This window comes from Miniopterus natalensis, chromosome 1 (assembly GCF_054644295.1).
Source record: "Miniopterus natalensis isolate mMinNat1 chromosome 1, mMinNat1.hap1, whole genome shotgun sequence".
In the NCBI taxonomy this organism is placed as follows: domain Eukaryota; kingdom Metazoa; phylum Chordata; class Mammalia; order Chiroptera; family Miniopteridae; genus Miniopterus; species Miniopterus natalensis.
In genome coordinates, this window is record NC_142081.1 from 86,841,437 (window position 1) to 86,860,307 (window position 18,871).

General features: G+C 35.3%; 1 protein-coding gene across 1 annotated transcript in view; it reads right to left on the bottom strand.

Annotated features, from left to right (window-relative positions):
* The window catches only part of ZNF438 (zinc finger protein 438), a 195,991-nt gene that overhangs the window by 164,715 nt on the left and 12,405 nt on the right, over positions 1 to 18,871 (bottom strand). The window contains 1 exon segment of the mRNA XM_087815417.1: positions 600 to 658. The gene's annotated coding sequence lies outside the window, so the exon portion shown is untranslated.

An 18,871-nucleotide genomic window follows, 5' to 3' on the forward strand; every position in this document is an offset into this window, starting at 1 on the left:
TCAAACTATTACACAGAAAAGTCACATCTGAACTATAATTTTAAATCAATAAACCTTGATTTTTTTTTGCTTTAAATAAGTTTTTGTTTTGGAATAATTTTCGATTTACAGAAAAGTTGCAAAGATACTACAGAGTACCTATATACCCTTCACCCAGTTTTACCTACATTTAACATCTTACATAACCACAGCTCTGTCAAAACTAAGAAACTAACATTGGTACATTGCTATTAACTAACCTACAGACTTTATTTGGATTTAACCTGTTTACTCCCTAATGCCTTTTTTCAGTTCTAAGATCCAATCCAGGGTACCACATAACATTCAATGACTTTTTTTTAGTGCTTTAAGTTGTAGAACATGCTAAACTTGTGTGTGTGATTAGCAATGCCCTCATTATAAAAATACAGCTCCTTCGAAAATGTGATTTATTGGATATTAGGAAAATGTTACATTAAGATTCATGTAAACATGACATTTCTATTAATGTTTAAGGAGAAAAGAGGTAAATCTCTAAAGTAAGATATGTGCCAGGGACTTATTAGATCAAATTATTTAATGTTTCAGAAATATTTCTTCTAAAAATGCTTGTCACTTACCTATCTCTCAAGGTTCCAGTAAAAGGTCATAGATAAATGGTAAGTCCTTTTTATTAATCCTGTAATAAAATATAAAGTATTATTATAATCATATTCAGATAATCTATTTTTATCAAATATATATAAAAGCTGCTGTGCTTTCACTCCCAAATTTCATTTTTAATTACTATATATTCTTTTTATTGGGATATAAGAACTAATTTAAGGGAAAATAATTCCATAAATAAATTATATGTCTTTATTTAAAAATAAAGGCATGCAACCAAGATACCAACAGCATATTTCACAGAACCAGAACAAATATTCCAAAAATGTATATGGAACAACAAAAGACCCCAAATAGCCACAGCAAAGTGGGAGGAATCACACTACCTGATATCAAACTATATTACCAGACCACAGTAATCAAAACAGCATGGCACTGACATAAAAACAGAGACATAGATCAATGGAACAGAATAGAGCCCAAGAATAAGCCCACATCTTTATAGAGAATTAATATTTGACAAAGGAGGGAAAAATATACAATGGGATAAAGACAGTCTATTCAACAAATGGTGCTGGGAAAATTGGACAATTACATGCAAAAAAATGAAACTGGACCATCTTCTTATACCATACATAAGAATAAACTCAAATGGATTAAAGGCTTAAATGTTAGACTCAAAACCATAAAACTTCTAGAAGAAAACATAGGCAGTAAAATCTCTGACATTTCTCATAGCAATATTTTTTCTGATATATCTCCTTGGGCAAGAGAAACAAAAGAAAAAAATTAACAAATGGGACTACATCAAACTAAAAAGTTTTTGCACTGCAAAAGAAACCAATAAAATGAAAAGACAAACCACACAATGGAAGAACATATTTGCTGATACATATGATAAAGAGTTAATATCCAAAATTTATAAATAACTTATAAAACTAAACACCAAAAACCCCCCAAACAATCCAAATAAAAAATGGGCAAAGGACCTGAATAAACACTTCTCTAAAGAGGGTATACAGATGGCCAACAGACATATGAAAATATACTGTGTCACTTATCACCAGAGAAATGCAAATTAAAACCATAATGAGGTATCACCTCACACCTATCAGAGTAAGTATTACCAATAAATCAACAAGCAACAAGTTTTAGCGAGGATGTGGAGAAAAGGGGACTCTTGTACACTGTTGGTGGGAATGCAGATTGATGCAGCTACTGTGAAAATCAGTATGGAATTATCTTAAAAAATTAAAAATGGAACTGCTTTATGACTCAGTGATTCCACTCCTGGGAATTTATCTAAAGAAATCTGAAAGACTAATTGGAAAGAATATATGCACCCCTATGTTCATTGCAGAGTTATTTACAACAGCCCAAATTTGGAAGCAGCCCAAGTGTTCATCAGTAGATAAGTGGATAAGAAGCTATGGTACATTTATATAATGGAATACTATTGTCTATAAAAAGAAGGAAATCTTACCTTTTTCAACAGCATGGATGCACCTGAAGAGTATTATGCTAAGTGAAATAAGCCAGTCAGAGGAAGACAAATACCATATGATTGCACTCATATGTGGAAACAAAATCATCTAACAAGCAAAATAGAGATAGATTCAAAGATAGAAAGCAGGCTGACAGCTGTTGGGGGTGGGAGGCTGGAGAGGAAGGCATTGGAAGGATTGAGGGGAAAAAAAGAAAAAACTCATGGACACAGACAACGTGGTGATTGCCAGTGGGGGGAGGGGCAAGGTGGAGGAGGGTATGGGGCAATCAATGGTGATGGAAGGAGACTTGACTTGACAGACGATGTGGAATTGTGCACCTGAAGCTTGTATAATTTTGTTAACCAGTGTCACCCCCATGAATTCAATAAAAAGGAAAACAAAAAATGAAAAGACAAGCTAACAAACAGGAGAAAATATCTGCAAATTCTGATAAAAGACATATCTAAAAATAATTAATTAATATAAAGGCATGCAAAATTTAATATGTTTTAAGATAAATAGAAAATGTTATGAAAAAAAGGCCACAATGAATAAAAACTAAGAAGAATGCTTCACATTCTTTTCCACATGCATAATGCTGTGAAAATTACTAAACAGTCATAAACAAGTGAATCATATTGAGAGCACAGTGTTTTTGAGGGGAAACAGTAATTAAGAGTTTGGGGTTAGGAAATTTTTGAAAAAAAGTGTCTGGTAAAGTGTCTTTGTGTAACAGTTTGCCTAAGACAGTACCAAATTATGCTCACTGTCCCAACCATTTTATTATTTGTCCTGGATTTTCCATTTTCTAAAGACTATTTTTTAGAGTAGCATTATAATAAGCCAGGACTTTTACTTTCAGGCTCTGCCATAATCTCACTGAGCAGTGTGAGGTGCACATGCAGTGAACCCAGTGCCATTAAACATGTGATTAAATGTGAAAGGCCCTGAGCTGTAGCCCACCTCTGGATGGGCTGTAACTGACACTTCATCCTCAAAGAGCATCCAAGCCACTTACAGAAAAAGTGGAGTTCAGGAATAGCTAGGGACAGCTGACTCCTTCGGTCTTAAGTGAAGGGTGGAAGAAATATTCAGTGCTGCTGCCCCTGCTTATGACTAGCTTGATTACACCAATTAAGAAAGGCATAGGGAGAAAATTTTTTTAAATATTACACTATAAAGCATGACTTTCCAATTAGAGCAAATGGCTGTCCTTTAAACACATATGCATAACCCACAGACACAGACAAGAGTATGGTGATGGCCAGAGGAAAGGGGGCAAGAGGGCTGGGTGGAGGTGAGCAAAGGGAGGGGAAATGGGGACATCTGTAATAGTGTCAACAATAAAAAAAAGAAAAAAAAGACTGTACTTTACATTTATCTTAGTCAGTTATGATTACAAATTATCTTACTTAAACAAAGTTAAGTGACAGCAGTTATTTTGTGGCTCTCTTAGCAGAAGAAATTCACACTTAAATGATGCTAGCTTCCTATCAGTGTCCAGAGATATATCAACTGAAAAATTAGTTAATTCCAATAATGGTTTGATTGTTTTCATGTAACCATGCAATAAAAGTAAAGCTTTTGGAAGTTCATTCTGTAGAAACATGAAACACCAGACATTGCTGTAATTGCTACTTAAACTCAGTAAAAATGTTCAACAACAAAGATAAAATTATAGTTAGTTTTCATTATTCAAAGTAATTAAGCTCTATAAAGCCACCATGAACACTGAATTTGTGAAAACCAAATCATTTCTCTCAGTGGAAATACAGTTAGGCTCCTGTGAGCCTTTGCCCACAACAATTTCATAAACTAATCAAGCATAACCTTGTTTTAAGTGTATTGCTGCTTAAAGACACTTTAATATAAATAGTTGAGTCACTAACATTGAACTCACAGTCAATAGTATTAACTCATACCTGAATGAAGCTTCTTTTTGTTAAATTTATTGTTGACAGTATTACAGATGTCCCTCATTTCCCCCCATTTTGTCCCCCCTCCACCCAGCCCCAACCCCACACCAGGCCTTCCCCACACTATTTTCAGTGTCCATAGGCTATGCATATATGGACATAAGTTCTTTAGTTAATCTCTTCCCATGCCGCCCATACCCCTCTCCTCTGAGATCTGTCAGTCTGCTCCATGCATCTGTCTCTGGAAATATGTCTGTCAGTTTATTTTATTCATTAGATGCCTCATATAAGTGAGATCATATGGTATTTGTCTTTCTCTGACTGCCTTATTTCACTGAGCATAGTAATCTCCAGGTCCCTCCATGATGCCTCAAAAGGTAAGAGATCCTTCATTTTCACAGCTGCATAGTATTCCATTGTGTAAATGTACCACGGCTTTTTTATCCACTCATCTACTGATGGGCACTTGGGCTGTTTTCAGATTTTACCTATTGTAAATAACACTGCTGTGAGCATAGGGGCGCACATATTCTTTTTGATTGGTGTTTTGGGATACTTAGGATATGGAACTCTGGATCAAACAGCAGTTCCATTAATTTTTTGAGGAAACTCCATACTGTTTTTCACAGTGACTGCACCAGTCCGCATTTCCCCCAGCAGTGTACTAGGGTTCCCTTTTTACCACATCCTCACAACACTTGCCGTTTGTTGATTTTTTGATGGTAGCCATTCTGACAGGTGTGAGGTGATACTTCCTTGCAGTTTTGATTTGCATTTCCCCGATGATTAGTGATATTGAACACTGTATCATATGTCTATTGGCTTTCTATATATCCTCTTTGGAGAAGTGTCTATTCAGGTCCTTTGCCTATTTTTTCATTGGGTTATTTGTCTTCCTGGTGTTGAGTTGTATGAGTTCTTTATATACTTTTAAAATTAACCCCTTATCAGATGTATCATTGGCATTAACCCCTTATCAGATGTATCACTGGCATTTATGTTCTCCCATATAGTGGGTTCCCTTTTCATTTTGTTGATGGTTTCTTTTACTGTGCAGAAGCTTTCTAGTTTGATGTAATCCCATTTGTTTATTTTTTCCTTTGTTTCTCTTGCCCTAGGAGATGTATGGGCAAAAATACAGCTATGTGAGATGTCTGAGATTTCATTTCCTATGTTTTCTTCTAGGATTTTTATGGTTTCATGACTTATATTTAAGTATTTCATCCATTTTGAGCTTATTCTTGCATATGGTGTAAGTTGGTGGTCTAGTTTCATTTTTTGGCATGTACCTGTCCAATTTTCACACCACCACTTACTGAAAAGACTATCATTACTCCATTATATGCACTTTCCTCCCTTGTCAAATATTAATTGACCATAATGGCATGGGTTCTCTGTTCTATTCCATTGGTCTATATGCCTGTTCTTGTGCCAGAACCAGACTGTTTTGATTACAATGGCTTTGTAATATAGTTTGATATTCGATATTATGATCCCTCCAACTTTGTTCTTCTTCTTCAAGTTTGCTGAGGCTATTTAGGGGCTTTTTTGGTTCCATATAAATTTTTAGAATATTTGTTTTGGATCTCTGAAACATGCCATTGGTATTTTAATAGGAATTGGATTGAATCTGTAGATTGTTTTGGGTAGTATGGACATTTTAATAATGGTAATTCTTCCATTCCATGAACATGGTACATGCTTCCACTTCGTTGTATCTTCCTCTACTTCTTTTTTCAATGCCCTATAGTTTTCTTAGGTCTTTTACCTTCTTGGTTTTATCCAAGGTATCTTATTTTCTGTTACAGCAATGGTGAATAGGATTTTTGTTTTTTTAGTTTCTCTTTCTGAGAGTTCATTATTGGCGTACAAAAGTGCCATCAATTTCTGGATGTTAATTTTGTATCTTGCTACTTTGCCAAATTTAATTATTAAATCTAGCCATTTTTTGTGGAGTCTTTAGGGTTTTCCATGTACAATATCATGTCATCTGTGAATAATGACAGTTTCACTTCCTCTTATCCAATTTAGATGCCATTTATTTTTTCTTCTTGTCTGATCACTGTGGCTAAGACTTCCAGTACTATATTGAATGTGGATATCCCTGTCTTGTTCCTGATCTTAAGGGAAACACTTTTAGATTTTGCCCATTGAGTATGATGCTGGCTGTATAATATGGCCTTTATTATGTATAAGAATTATCCTTATATTCCCAGCTTGCTAAGTTTGTATCATAAATTCGTGCTGAATTTTGTCAAATGCTACTTCTGCATCTATTGATATGATTACATGATTTTTATCCTCATTTTGTTTATGTGATGTATCACATTTATTGATCTGAGAATATTGTACAAGCCTTGCTTCCCCAAAATAAAACTCACTTGGTCATGGTGTATGATCTTTTAATGTATTGCTGGATTGGATCTGCTAATATTTTGTTGAGGATTTTGTCATCTATGTTCATCTGGGATATTGGCCTGTAATTTTCTTTCTGTAGTCTCTTTATCAAGTGTTGGAATTAGGATAACGCTGGCTTCGTAAAAAGATCTTGGAAATCTTCCCTTTACTTGAATTTTTTTGAACAGTTGGAGGAGGACAGATTATAGTTCTTTGAATATTTGGTAAAACTTGCCTGTGAACCCATCCAGTCTAGGACTTTTGTTTGCTGGAGATTCCTGATTACTGCTTCAATTTCATTAGCTGTTATCAGGCTATTCAGGTTTTCTGATTCATCCTGATTCAGTGTTGGAAGATTGTGTATTTCTAGGGATCTGTCCATTTCACCCAGTTTGTCCAATTTGTTGGCATATAGATGTTCAAAGTATTTTCTTATAATCCTTTGTTTTTCTGTGATGTCAGTTGTTACTTTGCCTCTTTCTTATTTTATTTATTTGGGTCCTCTCTCTTTGTCTCTTTGTTTCTTGATGAGTCTAGCTAAAGGTCCATCAATCTTGTTTATCTTTTCAAAGAACCTGCTCTTGGTTTCACTGATCTTTTGTATTTTTTTTTAATCTCTATGTCATTAATTTCTACTCTGATCTTTATTATTTCCTTCCTTCTGTTTACTCTGGGCTTTACTTATTTTCTTTCTAATTCTTTTGGATGTAGGGTGAGATTGATTATTCAATTATTTTTTTTCTTGTTTCTTGAGGTAGGCCTGTAATGCTATTAAGTTTTCTCTCAGGACTGCTTTCACTGTGTCCCATAGATTTTGAGTTGTTGTGTGTTCGTTTGCATTTGATTCTAGAAAGTTTTTGGATTTCTTCCTTGATCTCATTGGTAATGCATTCATTGTTTAATAACTTTTTTAGCCTCCATATGTTTTAATGTTTTTGAGTCTTTTCCTTGTAGTTGATTTCTAGTTTCATGCTATTGTGACCTGAGATGATGCTTGACATGATTTCAATCTTCTTGAATTTAAGACTTCTTTTGTGTCCTAACATGTAGTCTGAGAATGTTCCATGTGCACTTGAGAAGTATGTATATCCTGCTGCGTTGGGGTGAAATGTTCTGTAGATATTAATTAAATCCATCTGATCTAGTGTGTAGTTTAAGGTTACTGTTTCTTTGTTGATTTTTTGTCTGAAAGATCTATCCAATGATGTCAGTGTGGTGTTAAAAGTCCCCTACTATTGACTATATTGCTATCGATCTCTCCCTTAAAGTCCTCCAAAAGTTTTAAGTATATTTATGTGCTCCTATACTGGGTGCATATATGTTTACAAACATTATATCCACTTGTTGGGTGGATCCCTTTCGTATTATGTACCTTCTGTTGCTTGTTATGGCCTTTGTTTTGAAGTCTATTTTGTCAGATATAAGTATTGCTATGCCCCCCTTTTTCTTGTTTCCATTTGCATAGAAAATTGTTTTCCACCCATTCATTTTCATCCTGTGTAAGTCTTTTGTTTTGATGTGGGTCTCTTGTAGACACCATGTATATGGGGAAAGTTTATTTATCCATTCAGCAACCTTATGTCTTTTGATTGGGGCACTTAATCCATTTACATTTAAGGTTATTGTTGAGAAGTACTTATTGATTACCATTTTAATTCATTATACCTTTGTTCCTCTGTCTCTGCTTCTTCTTATAGCATTTCCTTTAACGTTTCCTGAAATGTTAGTTTGGTGGAAATAAATTCCTTTAGCCTTTTTTTTTTTTTTTTGGTCTGTGAAGCTCTTTATTTCACCTTCAATTCTGAATGACAGCCTTGCAGGACAGAGGACTCTTGGTATCAGATCCTTACTTTTCTTTACTTTGAATACTTCATGCCATTTCCTTCTGGTCTATAATGTTTCTGTTGAGAAATCAGCTGACAGCCTTATAGGAGCTCCCTTGTAGACAACTGTCTCTTGCTGCCCTTAAGATTCTCTCTTTGTCTTTAATGTCTGTCATATTAATTCTGATGTATCTTGGTGTGGGTCTCTTTTAATTCATGTTGACTGGGACTCTGTGCTCCCTGAATTTGTGTGACTTTTCCTTTACCAGGTTAGGTAAGTTTCCTGTCATTATTTCTCCCAACAGGTTCTTACTTGCCTTCTTCTCCTTACACCCCTATGATGCAGATGTTGTTATGTTTCATGTTGTCCTAAACTTCCCTTAAACTATCCTCCTGCTTTTAAATTATTTTTTCTTCTTTGTGCTATGATTTAGTGATTTTTTTCCTATCTTATCTTCTAATTCAGTCATTCAATCCACAGCTTCAACCACCCTACTATTAATTCCTTCCAGTGTATTCTGTATTTCAGATATGGCATTCCTCATTTCTGACTGATTATTTTTCATGGTTTCTATGTCCTTTTTCATGCTTTTGAGCATCCTATAACCATTATTTGAACTCTGCTTCTGATAAATTGTTTGCCTCCATTTCATTTTGCTCTTTTTCTGGAGATTCCTCATGTTCTCCCATTTGGGGCATGATTCTTTGTCTCCTCATTTTGGCTTTGGCTTTCTGTTTGTTTCTATGTGTTGAGCTCAGTGGCACAATTGTTAACACTTCAGGCTGGGTGTCTATAGAGGTAAATATTTTTTAAAAAAACTTCTGCATTTTTAATCCATACCTGAGGCTATTTTTTCCATTGCTTTTCAGAGAGAGTGGAAGGGAAGGAGGGAGGAGGAGAAAGAGAGAAATATTGATATGAGAGAAACACATTGACTGGTTTCCTCTCTCACACACCCCGACAGGGGTCATGGAGCAAACCCTCAAGCCAGGCACATGCCCTTGACCTGGAATTGAACCTGCAGCCCTTCAGTGCATAGACCAGTGTTCTAACCACTGACTAACACCATCCAGGGCTACAGAGGTAAATCTTGATGACCATATATGAGACACTGTGCAGATGCTGCCCTCATAGGCTGGGTTGTTCCTAGCAGGATCTACAGCCTGCCAGACCTCCCTTTGGGTGTGCTGTTTGCATATCCAGATGGGTCAAGCTCTGGTGTGGTCTGAAGTCCAACACTGGTTGTGTTGGTTCTGGGTCCTCTTGGGTGGGTTTCAGATGCAGGTCGCTGTGAGCATCTGTGTGTAACTGGCATTGGTTACCTATCTGTATCTACCACTCTGTTCACTGTTTGTGTCAGTGTCTACTAAACCGGGGGGGGGGGGGCAATCTATGTAAATGGGCCAGCTTTTTCCATCTTAGGGCTGCGGGAAGACCTGCAGTCAGACCAAAGCTCCTGAAGTCTGCCTCCACCTGTCAGCTACTCCACCTCCTGCCTGATATTACCTGGTCTTCCTCCAGAGCCTTCCAAAGATAGTTTGTAGCATGAACCCAGGCCAGCCTAGATTGAGCTAGTGGGCCCCCTGCATGGGGATTACACAGGCACTCAGTGAGAGGAAATTAGTCCCTGCTTCAAAGCCAAACTTCTCAGTCTCTGCCAGAGTCTCCAACTTTAATATCCCCTAAGGGAGCTCGCTGCAGGTTCAGGTTGGGTACAACCTGAAGTATCCTTTGCAGGAGCAGGTTCAGCTATCCTGGGCTCAGTGGGGTAGATCCAAGAGTCTCGAACTGAGAATGTTGCTGGCCCAGCACACAGGATGGGGCTAAGCACTTCCTCCTGGTCCCAGACAATAATCTCAAGGGTCCCACACTTTGGATGTCCTGCTCTGAGACATTCTCCCATTCCCCACAGAACTGCGCCCAGTAGTGGTATCAGAGACTTCACTGGGCTGAATCAAATAGTCTCCTGTTGGGGGTGGTATCCACAGCCTCCAGGAGAGGGGGACAGGCACTATCTCTCCTTCCCAGGGCTGTGCCCTGGAACTCTGAGGAACCTTGGATATGCCTCCCCACAATGCAGTTACAGAGCTCAGGACTCACCTGCCTGTCTATCTCCCTGACAGAAATCTCCCTGGGAGACACCACAAAAATCCCAGCTCTTCATGGCACTGGTGCCCCTGTGCCATCCAACCAAGCAGGAGGGGGCATAAAATCAGCCCTGTGCCAGACTCCATACTCTCTGTACAGCTGGTCTCAGCAAAAGCAGGGCTGGATTTCAGAGTTCGGACCCCCAGTGCAGGCCATAAATCTCAAACCTACGCTGCTCTCCTATGCTGCCAATTCAGCAGGACCAGAAAGGCTGGGCAGCTCCACAGTTGGGGGATGGGGCTCTGACCTTAAGCCTGAGGTGGGAGAGACTGTTCTTTTTTCCCCAAGCTAACCAATTTAGTCACTGGCAGGTTCAGCCCAATGCCGTTCTAGAAAATAGAGGGTGCCTCAGAGTCATTGCTGGGTGCAGCCCCCAGACCCCAAACATGCATGCACAACCTTTCCAGCAGATGGAGTCTGGAGCAATCTTCTTAGGCTGGGGCTGCTAACAACAACAGGAGTGCTCCTTCACTGGGAAGATGCAGCCCAAGTCTCCCAGGCAGACAGAATCCCCTTGATTCCTTCTGCCTGATGCTATGCGGGCTCTTCTTCTTTTCTCTGTTGCTCTGGGTTGGGGTTCCCTGTGTGGGGTTGAGACCCCGCAGACCCAGAGGTAGGTTGTTTTGTAGCCCTGATTTCCCTTCGGCCCCTAAGCCGCCACACCTACTCAAGGGGGCTTTCTCTTTCCCCATCTCCGCTCCTCTTACCAGTCTCTACATGACTTCTTCAGTGCTTCTTAGATATAATATTTTAGGTCGACTACACTTCAATTGGTTTTTCAAGTTGATTGCTCTGTAGTTTAACTGTAAATCCTGTCCCTGGTGAGAAGCACCTGCACACAGCCTCCAGCTACACTGCAGCCATCTTGAACCTCTGAATGAAGCTTATTTAAAACATATTTTCTTTGTAAAATACATCATGTCACAGCGTTGTTGTACTTAGGAACAATACACAGCACTTCAGCACTATTCCTGGGCACTATTTTAAAAAGAGAAATCACCAACAAAAAGCATAAAAATGCAAAAAATGTGGCACCAGGAATAGATGCCCATTTACAGTATCAGAGCTGAAAGAAGGCAGGGAACTGCTTCATTTTACCTAAGCTGAAAAATGTATGTTAAGCAATCCAAATTTTTTCTCACTTTGCAAATGTCCACAAATGACTATAAAAGCTCCATGAGTACTAATTTTGGGATTACAAATATATTTTTGTAAGTAGAAGGATTTGCAAAATGGAATCTGTGACTAATGAGGAAAGACTGTATTTGTTTTTATAGAAATAACACAAATTTTGTTCAAGCACAACATCATAGAATATAAAACAATGTTCATATTAATTAAAAAATTATGGAACAAAACTAAAGTTGGATTGGGTTGTGATTCACATAGAATTCACAACTGTGCCATATACTTTAATAATATACTAGCAATCAGTGTAGAAGCAAACATATTTTACAACTGCATCCACCAAAGAAGTTACGTCTACCAATCAAAATTTGTAAATATTTACACACATACACACACACATAAAGAAACTGAACTAAAATGTTTTCTGTGACAAAGATATTGTTGAATAAGAAAATACTTCAGGATAGCAGTACGTGTTTTCTCTTTTTGCTACATCTTAGAAAACTTTGAGGCTTTTAAGACTCACATTGTAAAATTATCAATAGGACTAAACTGTTTTCAATCAAGCACTCTAAACTTCAACTTCATGGTTCAGTTAGCTAGAAATCTTTAATTCAAAATTTAATTTAAACAGAGAATCTTTTTTTTTTTTTTTTTACTTAGTTAAATTTATATTATGTACCAGGATGAAATGAACTTCAATGTGCTTATATTCTAGCAGCATCTAAATTTGGTAAAATGTTCAAAAGAATTATAAATAGATTCAATGTATTTAACAAGCTTTGTCTTGTAAAAACTTCATTAAATAAAGGTACTCTAAAGTAAAAAAGACAGTGCCTGTGAAACTATATAGGTTGGAATATTTTCATGTTAAACTATTAAATCAAAATTTAATAATCTTAATGTAGTACAATTTTTTTTGAATTTACCAGGTATCTCAGTACCTACAGAGATATAATATTCTCAAATTTTAAAATTACTATGTACAGCAAATAGTAGCCATCGAAGAGAATCAACAATTTCAAGTTTAGTAACCATACAATGAAACGGCAGAAAACTATAATTTTTGAAACAATTAAAAACAATACAACCATATTTCAATACTACATTTCTTTCATAAAAATAGACCCAGGATTACATACAAATTATGAATAAAAATAAATAATGTTTATGAACTTTTGCTGAGAATTACACTTATGCTATTTTTAAGGATGAGAAAATTAATATGGGAAAGTTCTGTTTGCTTTGATGTACATGAATATATGTTAATATTTTTTAGAAATAAATTTACTTTAAAAATAACTGCTTAGCACAATTTTATTGTTCATTGATACAATAAAAGTAATTTGTCAGTCAACAAAATTATATAATTTTATTATCTTTTAGTATTCTTTCTTCTCAAAAGAATCTCAGGTTGAGCAATAAGTTACATGGTTAACGTAAGTCTGATGGTTAATTTTATGTGTCAACATGGCTAGACTATGGTGCCCAACTGTTCAGTCTAACACTATTCTACACATTTCCTTGAAGGTCTTTGTGGGTGTGATTAATATTTACAATCAGCTGACTTTAAATAAAGCAGATTACTCTCTATAATGTGGTGGGTTGTGTCTAATCAGGCGAAGGCCTACATACAAAAACTGAGCTATCCCAAGAAAAAAGCAATTTTCCCTCAGGACAGTAACACAGAAGCCCTGCCTGTTTCCAGTCTACTGGCCTACCCTACAAATTTCAGGCTTGCCAGCTCCCACAGTGATATGAGCTGTTTCCTTTAAAAAAAAGTGATAGTATAAAATATATATACATCCTAGTAGTTCTATTATCTGGAGTACCTACACACTAGGTAAAGAAGATTTGAATGTATTAAGGAACTCCACACAATGGAAGTTTCTCTCTGATAAGAATAGAAGGTGAAAGGGTTTTATTTTAGGAAGCATGTAATTAAAACCATGAAAATGACCTTTAAAGAAGAACAAAACCCCAGATTCGAGGGGCACACCTTTCTATGCCAGAATACCACATAACCCAAAAACTCAAGTTTTAGAGAATAGAGTCATGTCTTACTCCTCTTTGTACCTCCTTTCTAGCAGGTAGTCTGAGACAGAAAAGGTACTCTAAAATGTTGCTAAACAAACAATGTCTCTAAAGATATCACCAGTCCTGATTCTATGAAAATAACGAGTATATGCAAAAGTATGTCTTTAATGTTTTTAGTAATCATGTTTTCAGTAGCATTAGTGTTGCCAATCAGAGACTGTTGAATGTGTAATATGGAATAAAAATAAGTGAATAACTATGGGATTTTTCTAATTCTACAAATACTTCTTAGCATAGAGGAAAGGAGATGCAAAAGGAAGATATAAATGGACTGCAGTCTAGAGTTTTAATTGGAAGTATCAATATAAACTTGTGAAGTATTTTTATTTATCATAAATATATACATAAATTTCTGAGCTCTGTTTACAGTAAAGGCCTAGAAACAAGGACCAATCCAGTATCAATGGGCATCCTTTAGATAGTAGTGTTTCTTACAGAAATGGTTGATTCTAGGATTCAAGAGTCAACTGTGAGAGGCTCCCACTAGACAAAGATGGAATAATTTGAGCTTCAATAATGATAATAACTGAAATGGATTAAAATCTAGCAAATTTTTAATTGTAATATTTCATAATATTTTTAAGAAATGGGTCACCAAGACATAATAGACAATCAACTAATTATCTTAAAAACCATAAAATCAAAGGGAAAAATCAAGAATTTATGCTGCCTTTCCTTTATATCACTGGGTAATACCTAAACTCTGTCAACCATTGTAGCATTCTCCAAGCTACATATACCTTTATGGTAAAGAGTAAAAATCTAACTGCTTAGCAGGGCATAAGCACAGCCTTTGATCAATAAGTGACTTATGCTGACCAAGGGGTAAGGCTAAAATAAAAATAAATAAACAAACAAAAAAATGAGTAGGAACATAAGAGGTACACTGTGGAGGAATAGACTTCACACAGTCAGTTCAGTAAAGTCACTAAAAAATAAATAGATGGCCATACAAACAACAATAACATTAATCCCCAGCCCCAAGATTATTAGTACACAATGTTGCTACAGTACGTTATCTAAATTGTTGAACAAATATTGCAAAATATGCCAAAAGAAACCACTACCACACACAGTAAAGTGTAACCCATTTGCAGGAAAAAAGGCAGGTAATATAAACTGATTTTAAAGGGGCCCAGATGTTAGGCTTAACAGATGCCGACTTCAAATCAGCTATTACAAATCCGTTCACAGAACTAAAGGAAACCATATATAGAGAATTAAAGAAAATCGTGATGGCAATGTCTCATCAAATAGAAAATATCAATAAAAATATAAAAATGGTTTTAAAAACTCAAATATAAATTTTGAAATTGAAAAGTATAACAACTGAAATGTAAAATTCACTAGAAGAGCTCAACAGATTTGAACTGACAGAAGAATCAGAGCCTAAAAATAGATCAATAGAGATTATGCAATTTGAAGAATACAGGAAAAAAAAAAATGAATGAAGAAAAATAAACAGTGCCAGAGAAAGAGAGAAAAGGGCAGAAAAAATATATTAAAAAATAATGGCTGAAATCTTCCCAAATTTTATGAAAAACATTATTAATTTACACATCCAAGGGGCTCAACAAACTCCAAAAAAGAGAAATACAAAGAGATCCAAACCTAGATACATAATAGTCAAAATGTGGCAAGACAAAGACAAAGAGAAAAATCTTGAAAGCAGCAGGAGAAAAATGACTTATCACATACAAGGGAGCCCCAATAAGATTAACAGTTGATTTCTCATCAGAAGCAAAGGAGACCAGAAGGCAATAGGATCAAATATTCAAAGTGCTAAAAGTAAAAAATTGTGAACAAAGGATTTTATATGTAGATAAACTAACTTTCAACAATGAAAGTGAAATCAAGACATTCCCAGAAAAACAAAAACTGAGTGAATCTGTTGTTACGAGATCTGCTTTACAAGAAATACTAAAGGAGTTCTTCAGGATGAAAGCAAATGACACCAAACAGTAATCTGAGTCCATACAAAAAACAAAGTGCAATAAAGGTAAGTATGTACCTAATTATAAAATACACTATAATCACATATTTCTTCCCCTTCTCTTCATCGATTTAAAGAGTAATTCAATAAAACAATATGCACATAATTGTATTATTGGGCTAATAACATATAAAAATGTATGTTTGACGATAACAACATAGAGGATGCAGGTGAGAGCAAAGCTGTATTGGAGTAAGAAAATAACACCAGATGTTACCTCAAATCCACAGAAATTATAAAGAGAATGAAAAATAAAAAGGTTCATCCTAAGTAAAATAAGCCAGTCAGAGAAAGACAAGTACCATATGATTTCACTAATATGTGGAATCTAATGAACAAAATAAACTAACAGAATAGAAACAAATTTATAGATAGAGAACACATGGACAGTTGTCAGAGGGGAGGTGGATTGCAGGGTTGGTTGAAAAAAGTAAAGGTATTAAGAAGAAGAAAAAAAAATACCTCATGATGCAGACACAGTATGGTGGTTACCAAAGAGCATAGAGAGTGGGGAGAGGTAGAAGACATATAGGGGGAATAAATGGTGATGGAAGGAGACTAGATTTGGAATAGTAAATACACAATGCAATATACAGATGATATATTATAGAATTGTACACCTGTACCTATATAATTTTATTAACCATCACTGCAATAAATTCAATAAAAAAAGAAAAAGGTTAGAATAAGTAATTCTATAAATATGTACTTGCTCTCTTTTCTTCTCTCCGCTTCTTTAAAATAGTTAAGATTATAAAAAGTAAAAATTATACACCATATTGTTAGGTTTCTACAATCTAGAGACGTAATATATGTATAATAAGAGTAGCAAAAAAAGGAGAGAGGAAAATGAAGCTATTCAGGATGCAAGTTTATTTTGTTGAAAGTAAGAAAAAAATCAAAAGCAAATTTTTATAAGTTAAGATACATGTTGTAATCCCTAGGACAACACTAAGAAAGTAATTCAAAATATATAAGTTAAAATTAGTAAAGAAATTAAAACACCACACAAGAAAATATTCACTAAATTCAAAAGAGTGCAATAAAAAAAGAACAAAAGAGGAATCAGACCTATAGAAAACCAAAAGCAAAATGACAGATGTAAATCCCACCATATCAATAATATTAAATGTGAATAGATTAAACAATCCAATCAAAAGGCAGAGATTATCAGACTATATTTTTAAAAATCCAACTATATCCTTATATAATTTCTACAGTAGGTACATTTTAGGTTCAATGATACAAATAGGTTGAAAGTAAAAGGATGGAAAAAGATATATTATGCAAAGATTATAAAAGATTCAGACAAAATAGACTTTAAAACAAACAAGAAAAGAGCTAAGTAATAATAAATATACAATTCAAAAATGATAATGGTAGACTTCAATATCTCCTTTCAATACTACATAAAAAACCAGGGGGGAAAAATCAAAAGGTAACAGAAGATTTTAACAGAACTATAGGTCAACTAGACCTGACACCTATATAACACTCCAACGAACAACACAATATATGTTCTTCTCAAGTGCACATTAAACATTCTCGAAGTTAAACCATATGGCAGGCCACACACAATCCTCAATAATTTAACTATTAAAAAAAAAAGAATGTTCTCTGACCACATTAGAATGTAATTAGAAATCAGTAAAAGAAAAAAAAATTAAATAAAAATTATTACATAGAAATACTATGAAAAATTGCACAGCAACAGATTGGATAACTTAAATGTAAAGGACAAATTCCCAGAAAAACACAAACTACTGAAACTGACTCAGGAATAAATAGAAACGTTTAATAAGCCTATAATAGGTAAAGAAATTGAGTTATTAAGCTACTTCCAAAAATAATAAGTGCAGACCAGAGGGCTTTATTGGTAAATTCAACCAAACATTTAAAAAGTAATGAATACCAATCTTTCACAAACTCCTCCAATGAGAGAAAGAAAGAGAGAACACTTTGCAATTCATTCTACAAAGACAGTATTACCTGATACTAAAACTAGACAAACGCATCATAAAAAAACTACAGACCAACATTCCTCATGGATATAGATGTAAAAATCCTCAACCAAATACTAGCAAACCAAATGTAGCATTATATAAGAAACATTATATACCATGACCAAGTGGGATTTATCCTGGGAATGCAAGTTTGGTTCAATATACAAAAAAATCAATCAACATATAGCATATTAATAAAATTTTAAAAATAAAAATCACATGATCATATCAATAGATACAGAAAAAGTATTTGCCAAAATCCAACACGCTCTTATCATAAAAAGCATTCAATAAACTAGGAACAGAATGAAACTTCCTCAACACAGTCATGAACATCTATGAAAAACTCACAATTCTCATCATATTCAATAATGAAAACTGAATGCTTCCCTCTTAAAATCAGGAACAAGAAAATGATGTCCTATTTCTTACCATTTCTACTCAACATTTCACGGAGGTACAGCCAATGCAATTAGGCAAGAAAACAAGCACCAAAAACAGCACCCAAATTGGTAAGGAATAAGTATAACTACCTTTATTCATAGAGGACATTATTTTGTACATAATAATGCCTAGAAATCTACTAAACAAAACTACTTGAACTAATAACTAGGTTCAGCAAGGCTGCAAGACACAAGAATAATATACAAAATTCAATGTATGTCTATATAACAGTAATGAGCAACCCAAAAGAGATATAATTAACAATTCACTACAATCAAATCAAAAAGAATAAAATAACTAGGAATATACTTAACAAAAATAGGATAGCCCAGCCAGAGTGGCTTAGTGGTTGAGTGCGGACCCATGAACCAGGAGATCATGGTTGATTTCCAGGTCACAGCACATTCCCCGGTTGTGGGCTAGATCCCTAATAGGGGGTGTGCAGGAGGCAGCAAATCAATGACTCTCATCATTATGTTTCTATCTTTATCTCTCTCCTTTCCTCACTCTAAAATCAATAAAAAAAAAAAAAATCAAAAAATAGTATAAGCCTCGCACACTGGAAACTAAAAACATTGCTTGAAGAAATTAAAAACAACCTAAACAAATAGAAAAACATGCCTTGTTCATGGATTGTTAAAATTTAATATTGTTAGGATGTGACTACTCCCCTTATTGGTCTAAATATTCAGAGCAGTGCCAACCAAGCCTCTTTTTTATTGTCCTCACCCAAGGATATTTTTTCATTGCTTTTCAGAGAGAGTGGAAGGGAGAGAGAGGGAAAGAGAAAGAGAGAGAAACATCAATGTGAGAGAGACCCATTGACTGGTTGCCTCCCGCATGGACCCC